At 36.1% G+C, this 15,747-nt stretch overlaps 1 pseudogene; it reads right to left on the bottom strand.

The window, feature by feature from the left end:
* Nucleotides 1–4,750: 4,750 nt before the first annotated feature.
* Nucleotides 4,751–6,579, bottom strand: LOC143612126 (anthocyanidin 3-O-glucosyltransferase 2 pseudogene; annotated as a pseudogene).
* Between the last annotated feature and the right edge of the window lie 9,168 nt (nt 6,580–15,747).

Genomic DNA, 15,747 nt, shown 5'->3' with positions numbered 1-15,747 from the left:
GCGACCATTTTATATTAGCACCTAACAATAGAGGCCAAAATTATTAGTATCATCTTCAATCAACAAAAAAAACAAAAATTCTGCTGGGACCATTCTTCATTTCACATATATTTATATAAGAGTGAACAAAGATAAAATATTCAAAACCTGCCTGTTGTTTTAAGTTATGCACGTAATATCATTCAACATGAGCAGTTTACAAGTTGGTGGGTCAAACAGGTTGTATTTGATTCATTTGACTAGAAGACCTTGTTTCCAACTTTCATATTATAAAAAGTTTTGTAATGAGTAGGAAAAAAGATGCAAATTGATCATTGATTCATTTTAGAAACGTCAAAAGTATAAGCTTGGTGTCTATGTTATTATTGCTCGTAAGCTTTTGCTTATTTGTACTGCTAAAATAAGTTAGAGCCATTATTGGTTGTATAGTTTGTCTTTCACCATATACCTCTACTTATTACAATCATAAAGCAAATACATCCCCCAACATATTAAAAGTGTTCATATTTTATTTTTTGTTTGTCCAATTACAAATGTTAACTTTCAAAATTTATTAATCAATTTTCAAATTTATCCTTAAATACACACAACTAACATTAATAAACAATATTTATGGACCCAATTTTCAAGGACATTATTATCATTTGATAAACAAAAAAAGTAATCATTCAATCTACCTTAAACTTTGTGTTTTTCAAATCGTGACATTTTTAATGAGAAGGAAGTAATATTTTTTGTTTTTACGAGAAAGGCTCCAATTTTAGAATTCGTTAATTTGAGGCCCCCAAAATTGTTGAATCGACCTTGGGTTGGATTGATGCACACATATATAATTTATATGCCAATTTTTATAGTTTTACTAATTAATAGTGTGTTATACCTCTTCGTATATATGACGATGTACATGTAATCCATTTTTCAAAATGGTTAAACTTCAATAATCTCCAATTTAATTAAAGAGTTTTATGTAATGAGAATCTCTAAGTGAGCGTTTAACGTATAAAAACCCAATTGGAATCATTAATTTCCAGAGGTATATAATCATTGCGGTAAACTTTTGATGTGTCATGTGTGTTAACCGTTAATTAAAGACTTACATCCAATCGAATCTCTAGACAGTTGCGAATTCTAATTCTTGTTATTGTGTGTTTGTGGTGACATATTTATATGTTATTGTATTTTTGGTATACTTTCTTAAGCTAACTCCTACACACTGTTGTATATAAGACAACTAGCTTTAGCGCCCGAGTAGCAAACGGGATAATTAAAATAATTAAGTTATGAATTCAACTACAATATATAGAAACATAGATATAAATAAAGCAATACTCAATGTATATGAAAAAATGTATTAATTCTATGCTTGTATAATTATATATTAAAATGATTTTATTTATATCACAAAATGATTTTTTCAAAAAATAAAAAATAAACTTAATAAAAGAAATATTGCACCTGCAAAAACATACCCAAGAGCACTCTATCTTTTGAAAATTTATTCTTAGTGTCATATATGTATAATTGAAAGAAATTTGCTTACGAACAAATTTCAAAGAATACTTCTCATATAATAATATTTTTGAGCTACACTATGAAAACTATTTTGATAAGTTTGAGGGATTTCTCGACTTTGCCAATTGACAAAAAAAATAACAAGTTAACCCGTTCAATTTTGTGAATGTTTTGTTTCACTTGAGCATTATTTTGTACGACATGTTTCACATACAACATTTTAAGTACCATTCAAGGAAAAGTCAACGCTGACACAAATGTTTCTAATTTGATAAAAGTTAGCAGCATTGATAGGTCTAGAGGTGGCATGTTGGAAGTGTTTATTATTTTTTCTTAAATTTTAATAGTCACGAGAAAAATACTCAATGTGCAAAATCCTAAATCTTTTGACTATTTTCAAAAATGCCTTTAAAAATAAATTCGGAACTCAATCACAATTAAAATTCTAACTTTAATTTGTTTTACAATTTCAAGTCAAAACTTTGAACCCGTAACAAGTTTGACGATAAATATATTTGCACTCTCAAATTTTAAAACTATTCAAATTACCCCTATTTTACACGTAACAAATTTGAGCCAAATGTAGTTAATTTGTGCCAAACGATCTATTTACCAACTTTTAACTCGTAACATCAAATTTAAGTTTCACAAAAAACCCTAAGCAAATCCTTGATAAAAAAAACCTAGGAAACTAAATATGATAAACTTATTATATTTGAAAGTGATTGGTATATACTATATTTACAATTTAACACATATTTTATTAGATTTGAAAGTGATTGTTATATATTATCTTTACAATTTAACACATATATTTATAGTTTAGTAAATTAAAGAAAAAATAAATAGATATATTTTAATCATATATTTATAATTTATAAATTTATATGACAATGTACAAAAAAAACCAATTGATAAATGGATTTATTTTTCACAAACGGATCAACTTTTAAACATATATTTATAATTTAATGATTAAAAAAACTACTTCGTAAATTGAAAGCATATTAGATTTTTTTTATTTACAATCTTCATCAATAAACATAGTATAATATGTTAATGATAAAATTTAAAATTATATTCTTTTCAATATTTAACCAAGACAGTTTGTTATTGATTTTTGGATTTCACCAAGTATGTTGTGATATATATTTTATCAATGTATAGAAGTATAGCATGTAAATATTTTTTTATAAAAGTGTATAGATATAATATAAATAGAGTTTAAAGAAAAATGAATAATTTAATCATGTTATATATATATATATAATATTAATGGAGTGTAAAAGAAAATTGAATAATTATTGATATATGACATATATTAGTTTTGGAGGGAAAAAATTATAAGAATTAACCACATGCTGACACATGTCACAATTATTTTACTTTATTAGAATAAGTAGATGACCATATCAACATTTTGCTGACAAAGAATATAAGTTGATTACCGGGACCAAAGACCACCCAATTTTAAGTTCAAATTAGTCCAGGTTTTCGGTTATGTTTAGGTTACCCGTGATTAGCTCACCTATAATGACTCGAGTCAAGGAGTCTGATGCATATAAAGTTGTTAATTTTGATTTCATCTACGGCAGTGTGATATAGGGATGAGCATGGTACCGGACCGGTACCGACCGGTCGCGATCCTGAAAATCCCTAATTCTTAGTACCGATTCCGGTACCGAAATATTCGGTGACAGTACCGGTACGGGAGGTAAAAATCGGGAAATACCGGTACCGGTACCGTACCGGTCCCGAAACTTAAAACTTTGGTACCGATTCGGTACCGACGGTACCAAATCGGTACCGATTTCGGTACCAGTACCAATCGGTACCGATCCCGATTTTGCCCATCCCTAGTGTGATATTAGGTGGCAGGTGATATTTGTGTGTTGGAGATCATTGCTTGTAGATGGTTTGATGTGGTGACTAGTAAGTTTATAGTATTGAAAATAGAAGGGCAAACTTGTGCCCCATTCTAACACGTTACCCGACTCGCTCATTTTGCTAGGTGTAACTAACCCTTATATATTTATTTACAAATTATAGAGAAATCTGCAATTTGCCTCCCTGGGTTATATCGTCGCTGGATGGAATAACCACTGAAAAAGATTTTGCGAATGTTGCGCCACTATGTTTCTCCGGCGGGTTTTTCTGACTCCTGCCGTCAGTTGACTGTTGGTATTTTAGTAATAATACCAACATATTAAGGGTATTTTAGTAATCTTCTTATAATAAATAATAATAATAATAATCATCATCATCGTGCAGATAAAAAGGAGCAGCAGCTCAAATCCTAGATTCATATAACGAATCCTAGATTTCAAATCCGAGTTTAATAATAAATAATACTATTATTATCATATAACAAAAACAGCAGCAGCTCATCATAAACAACAGATCATCAACATCATCATCAGCTCATCTTCATCATCATCAACCTCAAATTCTCAAACCCACCACCAAGTAATCCCTCTTAATATCATCATCTTCATCATCAGTTTCATAACAAGTAATCAAATCTCTCAAATCCCCAAACCCTAAATTTCATCACTCAAACCCATGGATTCCGGCCATCACGTTTTTCCGGTCATCTCGTTTTTCTGGCTATCACGCCGCCGCCATGACAACCACCGCCGCCATTGATTCTGGCCACGGCGACCAGTTCATTTTTCCGGCAACATATCCAATATATTCATTGAGTTTTAACCTTCATATTATTGTTAGTATAATCAATGATGTTCGATTCAACCTTAATTTTAACATATGATGTGGCGGCAGTGGCTGCATGTTTTAATTTTTGGGTTAGATAATTGGTGAAGAAAACTTAGGAACCCTAATTATAATTGGGGAAGATGAAGTGATAACATATAGTTTATGTTGTATAGCTATACCAAACATTAACTTAGTTCAACTAGTAGTTTTGGTGGGTTGTTAAACCAGATGTCTCGGGTTCGAATCCCAGCATTTACAAGGTTTTGGATAATTATTTTTAAAATGAATTAAAGGCTTAGGGGTAACGTAATTTCAACATTTTTTAACAGGTCAACGCTTGGTCAACTGATGGAATGGCACAGACTGACCCGCCAAAATATCACAGACGTGCAAAATGCGCAAAATCTTTTTCAGTGGTTAATCCATCCATCGACGATATAACCCAGTGAGGCAAATTGCAGATTTCTCCAAATTATAATCTGCATACTCTTTTTTGTTACTATTCTTGTCTTTGCCTTTATTTTTAGAACCACACATTGCTATAGTTAGATTTTCATAAGATGATCCTTATTACAGGGCTACATGGACAATACAGAAAACGAGACTTCAACATTAGCAAAAGGAAAAGAGTACAACAAAATAACGTCAAGATCAAGAGGTGTAACTTATAAATTCTTGAATAAGATGACCAACAGATGCATATGACGAACCGCCTTCCACCACTACGGATCTATTCATCTCACTCATCTCATTCACTTTTGCTCTAACCTCTTTATTCTCCATCACTTGTCTTATACCACTTTCTATCTCCTCACCTGTCACAATAATTGTATTAGCTTTTGGATTTGACCAATCTATCATATAATCCAACTTAATCTCCACCGCTAATCCCAACTCTACCACCATTTTAAAAGCATTCATATGTTGCTCGGCATACAACGGCCATGCTGCTGAAGGTACGCCGAACCATAAACTCTCCAACAATGAGTTCCACCCACAGTGTGACACAAACCCTCCCACTGCACCATGACCCAACACCGCCGTTTGTGGGGCCCACCCGATCACTTTCCCTATGCCACGTGTTCGCTCCATAAACCCTTCCGGTAGTACCTCATTCGGATTCTCGTAATCGCTCATGCCTGTTGATGTTTGATCTGATGGAGGTCGACGTAGGGACCACACAAAACGGTAGCCACTCTGCTCTAAACCACGCGCTATCTCCTTCACTTGAACCTCATTAAAACTTCCCATACTCCCGAAACACAAAAAGACAACCGACGAAGGCGGTTGATTATCCAACCACTTAAGGACATCATCATCAAACGGTTTCTCGACACCAGACCCGCCTTCTAGGTTGAGTATAGGTCCCACCGGATACACTGGCGGGATGCTGATGTCAACCGACAACGACTCCACCGCGTGAGTTTCTAGTTCCAAGAATGTATTAACTATGATTGCTTTGACCTCTCTAAGTTTACGCAGCACCCCTAGAAGAAAGTCTAGTTCGTCTCTAGTCTTGACACAACTCCAGAACACTTTGGTGGGCACCGATTTGACAAAGCTTGGGACCGATATCTTAGTATCTGAGTTGCTGAGGTCAATAAAGTCTTTGTTCAGATCATCACCAAGTGTCTGGATATAAAATATAAAACCAAGAAAAGCAGCATTAGTAGTGAAGAACACATAGGTTGGAACGTTAAACTCATTAGCCACATCTATCATGCTTGTGCAAAACATGTCAACGACAAACCCAACTATCTGACCCGACCCCGATGCACCTGTCATGCCAGCCACAACATTTCTGACATATTTGCAGTGACTAGGGATGAATTCAGTAAAGAAAGACGTAGGCGATGTGGGGGTGAAAAGTGTTTCGTCTTGAGGGAGTTGAATGAAGGATATGTGATCATCCATGGTGTTTTTAGCTAATGAATCTATGTAGGCAGTGATGGCGGAGTCAGAATTCGGGCTGGGAGGCTTGATGACAAGGACGGTAATGGCGAGACGCCTATCACGATTCACAAGTAACTTTGCGATCTCGACGGTTGACATGATATGACCAAGCACGGGGGAAGGGATGAATATCAGCTCTGCAACTGCAACTGTAGTCTCCATATTTGTTTTGGTTTCTTTGGAGTTTTCACTTATGTTTTATACACCATTTCTTGTAGATGATACCAATTAGCTGGTGTCAGGCTGTAAGTTATGACCATTTTATTTTATTACCAAACAATAGAGACCAATTAAAAAGAGTCAGCATCATCTTCAATCTGCAACAACAAAAAAAACCAAAAAAGTCAGCTGGGGGGGGGCATCCTTTATTTCACATAATTTTATATAAGACATAACAGTGAACAAAGATATAATATCATTCAAAACTAGCCTGTTGTTTTCACATGTTATCATCAAAATGAATAGTTTACAAGTTAGGTGTTTGATTCATTTGAATAGATTATAAAAAAAAAAGGTTTTGTAATGAGTAGGAACAAAGAAAGAAAGGCAAATTGATCATTGGTGTTAGATGCACATGAAGGATTTTAGAACATCAGAAGTATAAGCTGGGATCCCAATTTTTGAATTCGTTGAGCCCCCTAAAATTGTTGAACCGATCCTAGGTGGGATTATGCACATATACTTTATATGCTTAACTAGCCTTTAGCCCCACTATTATGGTGTTTTTACTTTTTTCATATCTAATATTGTGAATATATTTCTTTTGGATTTTAATTTCATTTATTGTAAGGATATTTGTAATATAGTTGTACCTATTTTGAGCAATTTATGTTTGGTTATGTTCATTTATGTTTATTTTTTTTAATGAAACATTGAATGAATCATCTAATTAATTTTTTTATATTAGTTCGTTTGTGTTCATTTAAGCGTTTTTATTTATATTTGTTTGTGTTCATTTACGTTTGTTCATATATGTACATTTATGTTCGTTTACCTTTGTTCATTATGTTCGTTTACGTTAAATTTATGTTTATGAACTGTTCATTAAAATGTTAAATGAACGAATATCAGAGAGCATTAATATCAAAAACTAAATCAGACATGCTTTTATAAATTTAAGATAATGTCAGTAATATGCCACCAGTAACAACCGTTGTAAGCCTAGAGTCAAGGTTGGCGTGGTGGTGGTGGTATAAGTGATGAAGATGAAACGGGTTGACCATTTGACCCGGATAGGGTTTCATAAATAAAAGAGGATGTAAGAAGCAACCATATCTGAACGGTGTTCGATTAACTAGTGTTCATTAGGTGATTCAGGAGAAATCCAACAAAGAATGGACGGTTATGTAGGTGACGATGGTGGTTGATGCATGAGAGTGGAAATTGACAATAGTGGGTGGTAATCGTAAGTTAACCGTTGATGAAGAGGATAGACCGGCAACGGAGATGAAAGAGTTTCACAAATAAATAAGATGTTATAACCCATTTAAGAGCTATTCGGGTTTGGTGAGACCCAATGACCCATGACCCGCAAAAACTATTGTTTGATGATGAAAGAGTTTCACAAATAAATGAGATATTATAAGCTGGTTAAGGGCTATCCGAGTTTGGTGAGACCCATGAACCGCTCATTTTTGGAGAGGGAGCAACCAGATAGCAACACATAGAATATTTTAGTAGCAATTATATAGAGTATATACAGTTAGATTATGACGACCTTTTGGGATTTTTGTTTGATATTAGAAGACTAAGGACGCAAGGCTCATTTAGTTTTCTTGGTTCCTAAGTTTATAAACCATAATCTTGTGCTATTTATACCCGCATATTGTAATTGTAATCCTGCACCAGGCTTAATAAAATACCTAGTTGCAGCCGTGGATGTAGGTCGCCTTGACCGAACCATGTTAAATTTTCGTGTTCCTATTGCTTTTATTTTCTGCTCGTTGCGTGATATTCGTTTGTTTAATTGTGTTTTGGTTCCGCTGCACCACTTAATCCTAACAAGTGGTATAAGAGTTTTGACTCGTAGTTAACACATGGTTCGTTGCACGGAAGACGATTCGCATATGTGTTTATCCGTTTTTTTAAGATCAAATTTGGAGTAGGTTAGGGTTTGATCTTGAACGCTGCCAGGTTAGTTCGAGATCAAAATCAAATATGTTGTCCCGTTATTTTTTTTTTTTGAGTTGTTTGTTATTAACATTAAAAGAAGGTGATTTGGTCTTTGAATTTCTTGGGTGAAAGAAAAGATAATTTCCTTATTCCAATGTTTGCGTCATCAAAGAGAAGTACTTTTCTTATGTTTTTTGTGTTTGGTTTCTTACATACCAACAGAGGCAATAATTTGTGTTTTTACTACCAACACAGAAAGAAAGGAATTATTTTTTTTTGGGGGTTCTTTGATTTACGGGACGAAGAGATTGAGGTAGTTCCCGGTCAAACTTTTTAAAGTCGTCGATTAGGGTTTGATGAAGAACTTTTGATATTCATCGGGTTAAGGTTAGAGTTTAATTTGTGTATTTCAAGTTTTCTTTTTTTTTTAACTTGGATGTTTATATCAACCGGGGCTTGGGGAACCGTAGTTTTTGTGAGCTTTAGTTGGGTTCGGGTTTAAATTTGTCTGAAAAGGTTATTTTGTTGGAGCAAATCGGTTTATTATGACAGTGTTCAGTAGAACAACCGTCAAGTTCAGGTCTGTGTCATTGTTGTGTCTGTTCATTGTTTTCGATTTGTTCCTTATTTGCTAGCTATTTAAGATGGCTGAAGATAGGAAGGTTTAATTGAGAAGTTTGATGGTTCTGATTTTGGTTGGTGGAAACTGTAAATAGAGTATTTGTTGTGTCAGAAAGACTAGGATATGGTACTGGAGGATGAACCAGAGAAAATGGATAAAGCGGATGAAACTGCTTGAAATTTAAAGGACAAGAAAGCCAAGGGAATTATCATGTTGGTTGTGACGAAGAGTGTCAGTTTCAACATCATGAGGAAACCACGACACGTGGTATGATGGATGCTCTGTCAAACATGTATGAGAAACCCTATGCTGCTAACAAGGTGTTATTGATGAAGGAGTTGTTTACGAAAAGGATGAATGAAGGGAACTCAGTAACGGTTCACATTAACAATCTGAATTTGATTATGTCCTGATTATCATTGCTAGATAGTTGGTCCGGGACAGAACAATTGCTACAAGTTCCGTGGGGACCCGTGGATTCACATTTGAGGGGATTAGAGACTTGGTTCTTGACGAGGATGTTAGGCATAGGAATTTAGGTGGGTCATCTTCCTTTAATTTGTTGTATGTTGGCAAGGGAAGAAGGAATAGCAGGGACTGTGGTAGCAAGGGTAGGGTCATCTAAACCGAGAAAAATCCAACGTGTTAGATTTGCAACGAGGCGGGACATGTTAAGAGTGAATGTCCAAATAAAAAGAAGGAATCGAACATTGTTGTGGATGAAAGTCATGTTATGTGTGAAGCCAGTTTGAGGTTTGTCAAAGATTGTGGCAGAAAGTAGGCAACAGAGAACAAACACATTTGTGACTCCTCTAAATTCAAGCCTCGTTCCATGGTTTACGGCATGTTCCATGGTTCTTGTTTTTTCTCAATCTCTATATAAGATATCTTTGTATTTGTAAATCTTGCACCATCAACAAGTAATAAAATCTCCTAGTTACCGAGAGTGGACGTAGGTCAGAGCAGGACCGGACCACTATAAATCTTCATGTTGTTCTTGATTGTGAGTAGAGTGGTGTGTGACTTGTGTTCGTGTGTATGACCCGTCTGATCCTAACAACTGGCATCAGAGCTCAGGATCGATTGAATCACACGAACCAGGTTAGAAGCGAGAAGATACTGACCTGTCAAACCAGAACTTGAGTTCCAATCAAAGCTCCTGCGCACCGCCGACCAGAACCACTGTCGCTATCGTCGTCGCTAGCAGTCGCCGCCGCAGCCGCGACTACTTAGGGTTCGACGAACCCGTCTCTTGCTCCCCTTTGCCGGAAATCGTGCACGCCACCATCGCCTGCTCGTTTTCTTGGGAGATCCCCAGAAGAAGGAAAATCAAGTTTTTTGTTCTTTTATGGTTGTTTGCTCAAGCAAGAAGAAGAAGAAGAACACGTTTCTTTGAAAAGTCAAGATTCCTTTTATTATTTCTTTTTTGTCCACAAGTTTCATGCTTTGAAAAAAACCACCCCTCAACCATTTAACCAAGAATTCATCAAATTCCATCCATCTCCGTTAACTCACGAAAAAGATAAATTTCTTGTTTCATTTGTTGCTTCCGCTCGTATAAATTACCACTTAAACAGTACGAACCTGTTTGGTAAGTAATTTGGTAATTTTTTTTAACACGACAGAAGATGGTAAAATCAAGATTGAAAAATCTGATGGAACCGATTATGGATTTTGGAAGATGCAAATTGAAGATTTATTATATCAGAAAAGTTGCATTTGCCTATATTGGGCGAACAACCAATTGACATGTACGATGAAGATTGGAAGTTGTTGGATCGACAAGCCTTGGGTGTAGTTAGGCTTTCATTGGCAAAAAGTGTTGCGTATAACATTGTCAATGAAACAACTACTTATGGAGTATTTAAGGCTTTATCCAACATGTACGAGAAGCCGTCTGCTTCCAACAAAGTGTTCCTCATCAAACAATTGGTTAACACCAAGATGTAGGAAGGCATGTCGGTTACCTCTCACATAAACGAGTTTAACTCGATTATCTCTCGTTTAGCCTCAGTTGCAATAAAGTTTGAAGATGAAGTACAAGCGCTCCTCCTTTTATCATCTTTGCCCGACAGTTGGTCAGGCACAGTCACAGCTGTTAGTAGTGCATCCGGCACTATCAAACTCACTTTCAAGAGTATTCATGACTTGATTGTAAATGAAGATATCAGAAGGAGAAGCAACGGTGAGACTTCTAATTCTAGTTCTCTTTTGCATACAAAAAGTAGAGGAAGAAGAAACGAAAGAGGACATAGTCGAGGCAGATCAAAGTCCAGAAGAAGGAGTCAGTCAAAGTATAGAAAAGACAGAAAAGACATTAAATGTTGAAATTGCAAAGAAAAAGGTCACTTTAGAAGCCAATGTACAAACCCAGCTGTAAAGAAAGAAGTAAACAGTGTATCCTCGGAAGAATTAGGTGATGCTCTTATCTAATCTGTTGAAGATTCAGTTGAATCTTGGATTATGGATTCGGGTGCTTCTTTCCATGCTATCTCATTCCAAGATATGGTCAAGAATCTACGAACAGGTAACTTTGGTAAAGTTCGTTTAGCAGATGATCAAATGCTTGATATTACAGGCATTGGAGATGTAGACTTGAAGACCTCATTAGGAACTATATGGACATTGAAAAATGTCAGGGTTATTCCTAACTTGAGGAGAAAGTTGATTTCAATTGGTAAACTGGATGATGAAGGGTTTAATGTTCACTTTAGGGGTGGACAATGGAAAGTGATCAAAGGTAATTTGGTGATTACCAAAGGAAAGAAGAAAGACACTCTATACATGGCAGAAGTTTCTGCTGAAGGTGTTCATGCAATGACCACCGGTCCGAGTCCATCAAATTTATGGCACAACCGACTCGGACACATGAGCGAGAAGGGATTGAAGATGTTGGCTCAGAAGGAAACAGACTTGAAGAAAGTGAACTAAATTTTGTGAACCTTTTGTTCTTGGTAAACAAAAGAGGGTTACTTTTGTGAAGCATTGGAGGACACCAAAAGCTCAGAAGTTGGAGCTTGTTCACTCGGATGTATATGCAACTTCAGTTTCATCTCTAGGAGGCTCGAGATACTATGTTACCTTCATCGATGATTCAACATGCAAGGTATGGGTATATTTTCTTAAACATAAATCTGGTGTATTTGATGCTTTTAAGATATGGAAATCTGCTGTTGAAAATGAAACTAATTTGAAGGTAAAGTGCTTAAAGTCGGACAATGGCGGTGAATACATAAGCAAGCAGTTCATTGACTATCGTGCCAAGGAAGGGATAAAGATGATCAGGACAGTTCCCGAAACTCCTCAGCAAAATGGTGTAGCTGAGAGAATGAACAGAACATTGAATGAAAGGGCTAGAAGCATGAGGCTGATTGCCGGGATGCCCAAGACATTCTGGGCAGATGCAGTTAACACTGCAGCTTACTTGATCAACCGTTCACCATCTGTTCCTTTAGGGTTTAAATTGCCAGAAGAAATGTGGCAAGGAAAGGAGATAAGTCTCGAACACTTACGAGTCTTTGGTTGTAGTGCTTACGATTTGTTAGAAAGTGGTGAAAGAGACAAGCTAGACTCAAAGTCCAAGAAGTGCACATTCATTGGTTATGGGTAGAAGAAATGGGTTACAGGCTTTGGGATAATGAAGGCAGAAAAGTAATCAAAAGCAAGAATGTCGTCTTCAATGAAAACGAATTATACAAAGACAGAAACACCAAGAGACAAGAAGTTCAAAAAGAAAGTGTTGAGTTTGAAAGTGAAAAAAGAAATGAAGCTTCAGTCGACATTCCAGAAAATGGGAATGAGTCAAGCGACAGTGGGAGCTCAAGGGATGATTATAGTAATGATTTTGAGGAAGAATAAGTAGAAGAAGTTTCTCCTCAAACTCCAGAATCCCCAGAAACACCTCAAAATCAACCAAGAAGATCGTCTAGAGCCACTAGACCGCCAAACCGGTACTCACCATCAGTCAACTACATTCTTTTGACTGAAAATGGTGAACCTCAGTGTTACTCTGAAGCTATGGGGTTGAAAGATTCATTGCAGTGGGAGTTAGCAATGAAAGATGAAATGAAGTCGCTTGAGAAGAAGAAGACCTGGCACTTAACAAAGCTTCCAGCTGGGAAGAAGGCTCTTCAAAACAAATGGGTTTTCAGGGTCAAGGATGAACATGATGGTACCAAACGGTACAAAGCAAGATTAGTAGTCAAGGGTTTTCAGCAGAAAGAGGGAATTGGTTTCAATGAGATATTCTCTCCAGTAGTGAAGATGACCACTATCAGACTTGTTCTCAGTATTGTAGCAGCAGAAGGCTTGCATCTAGAGCAACTAAATGTCAAGACAGCTTTTCTACACGGTGACCTAGAAGAAGAAATCTACATGATACAACCAGAAGGTTTTCAAGTTAAAGGTAAAGAAAACTTGGTGTGTAAATTGAAGAAGAGTTTGTATGGTCTGAAGCAAGCACCCAGACAATGGTACTTGAAGTTTGATAACTTCATGGGAAGAGTTGGTTACAAGAGATGTGACAATGACCATTGTTGTTACATAAAGAAGTTCAAGGGTTCTTATATCATTCTACTACTCTATGTAGATGAAATGTTGATTGCAGGTTCAGACATGACAGAAATCAAGAAGTTAAAGAAGAAAATGCCTGAAGAGTTCGAAATAAAAGACTTAGGAGCTGCAAACCAAATACTCGGGATGAGTATTTTCAGAAACAAAGAAGATGGTTCTTTGACACTCTCTCAAGAAAATTACATTGAGAAAGTGTTAGAGAAATTCAGCCTTAAAGATGCCAAGATCAGAAGCACACCTTTGGGAAGTCACTTTAAGCTTTCCAAAGATCAGTCACCCAAATCGGAAGAAGACAAAGCAGAAATGGCTAAAGTTCCGTATCCATCTGCAGTTGGTAGCCTCATGTATGCAATGGTATGCACGAGACCAGATATTTCTCATGCAGTGGGAGTTGTTAGTCGGTTTATGTCTAATCTAGGTAGAGAACATTGGGAAGCAGTTAAGTGGTTGCTAAGATATTTGAAGGGGACTTCAAAAGTGGCATTGCATTTTAAGGGGAAAGGTGTTTTTCTGAAAGGCTTTGCAGATGCAGACCTTGGTGGTTGCAAAGAATCATTCAAAAGCACTACCGGGTATGTCTTTACAGTGGGAGGCACTGCAGTAAGTTGGATGTCTAAATTACAGAAAAGTGTTGCCCTTAAACCACTGAAGCAGAGTATATGGCAGTTGCTGAAGCAAGTAAAGAGCTTATATGGTTGAAGAATTTTCTGAACGAACTTGGCAAAGAACAAGATGATTGTGCACTATTCTGTGATAATCAAAGTGCAATTCATCGTGCAAAGAATCCTGTCTTTCATTCGAATACGAAACACATACAGCTGAGATATCACTTCATCATAGACAAAGTTAGTGATGGTACTCTGAAGTTGAAGAAGATCAAAGGAACTGAAAATCTAGCTGATATGTTGACTAAGGTTGTCACCTTAGAGAAGTTGAAGCTTTGCACAGCTTCAACTTGCCTTCAGAAGGCCGGGGTAACTAGGAAGATACTGAAGATGAAAAGTTTCTTACAGAAATACAGATGCACAGTTGAAGCACAAGTGAAGATTGTTCTGTGGCTTCAAGTGGGAGATTGTTATGTGTGAAGCCACTTTGAGGTTTGTCAAAGATTTTGGCAGAAAGTAGGCAGCAGAGAACAAACACATTTGTGGCTCCTCTAAATTCAAGCCTCGTTCCATGGTTTACAGCATGTTCCATGGTTCTTGTTTTTTCTCATCTTGCACCATCAACAAGTAATAAAATCTCCTAGTTACCGAGAGTGGACGTAGGTCAAAGCCGAACCGAACCACTAAAAATCTTCATGTTGTTCTTGATTGTGAGTAGAGTGGTGTGTGACTTGTGTTCGTGTGTATGACCCGTCTGATCCTAACAAGTAACACTACTGCGGATGCTTCTATGGATATATATGAGAATGACGCTCTATTTTGTAGTGTGGAACGCTGTGTGGACTCTCGGGTCATGGATTCTGGTTCTTCATTCCATGTTCTATTAAATATTTTTAAAATTTAATAGATCGTAATTAAACAAAATAATTTCGATAATCCATTTTGACTAAATATTGGTGTTCAATACATAGTTAATATCAACAATACTCATGAAATTGGTATTTATAAACCACGTACATTCTGTTTTGTTGTATTTCTGGCTTCTTTGACGATTTGTATTTGGGCATGCATTGCACGATGATTCTTGTTAAAACCTGTGTTTTTTATGAAAATTTGATCTTTCGTACATTGAATTTATTATGTGCATACCATCCGCTGGATGAATGCCTGTGTGAGTATTTGAGCTTGATAATGTGATCATCTAAAATGCTCACAACATATGTGTTAATTTAAATCCAATGTATGACTAAGAAGGATCAAATTTTAATCGTATTGCCAATTTTTTTGTTAGTCAATTATGTAATGTTTGCTAGCGATATTCTTCTATCTTTTAATACGACCGTTTATTTTGTTATTACCCGTTATTCCACTCGACCCGACACACCTGATTTGCTCAGTAACATATAGATTTAAAGTTTAAACTATGATCTACCTACTCTTTTTTTGTTACTAGTCCTACCTTTGCTTTTACTTTGAGCCGCCGGGAAGCTTAATTCTATGGTCGTCAAGGTATGGTTGTGATAACCGATAAGATAACCGCATGTTACTATCGTTAGATTTTCATTAAGATAATCTTTATTGTAGGGGTACCCGGACAATACTGAAAAAGAGACTTCAACTTTATCAAAAGAAAAAAACAACAAAATGAAGTCTAGA

The sequence above is a fragment of the Bidens hawaiensis genome, unplaced genomic scaffold (genome assembly GCF_021521415.1).
Source record: "Bidens hawaiensis isolate Kalapana, Puna unplaced genomic scaffold, B.hawaiensis_p1.1 tig00033236_1, whole genome shotgun sequence".
Classification (NCBI taxonomy): domain Eukaryota; kingdom Viridiplantae; phylum Streptophyta; class Magnoliopsida; order Asterales; family Asteraceae; genus Bidens; species Bidens hawaiensis.
This window is presented reverse-complemented; position numbering and strand designations above follow the sequence as displayed.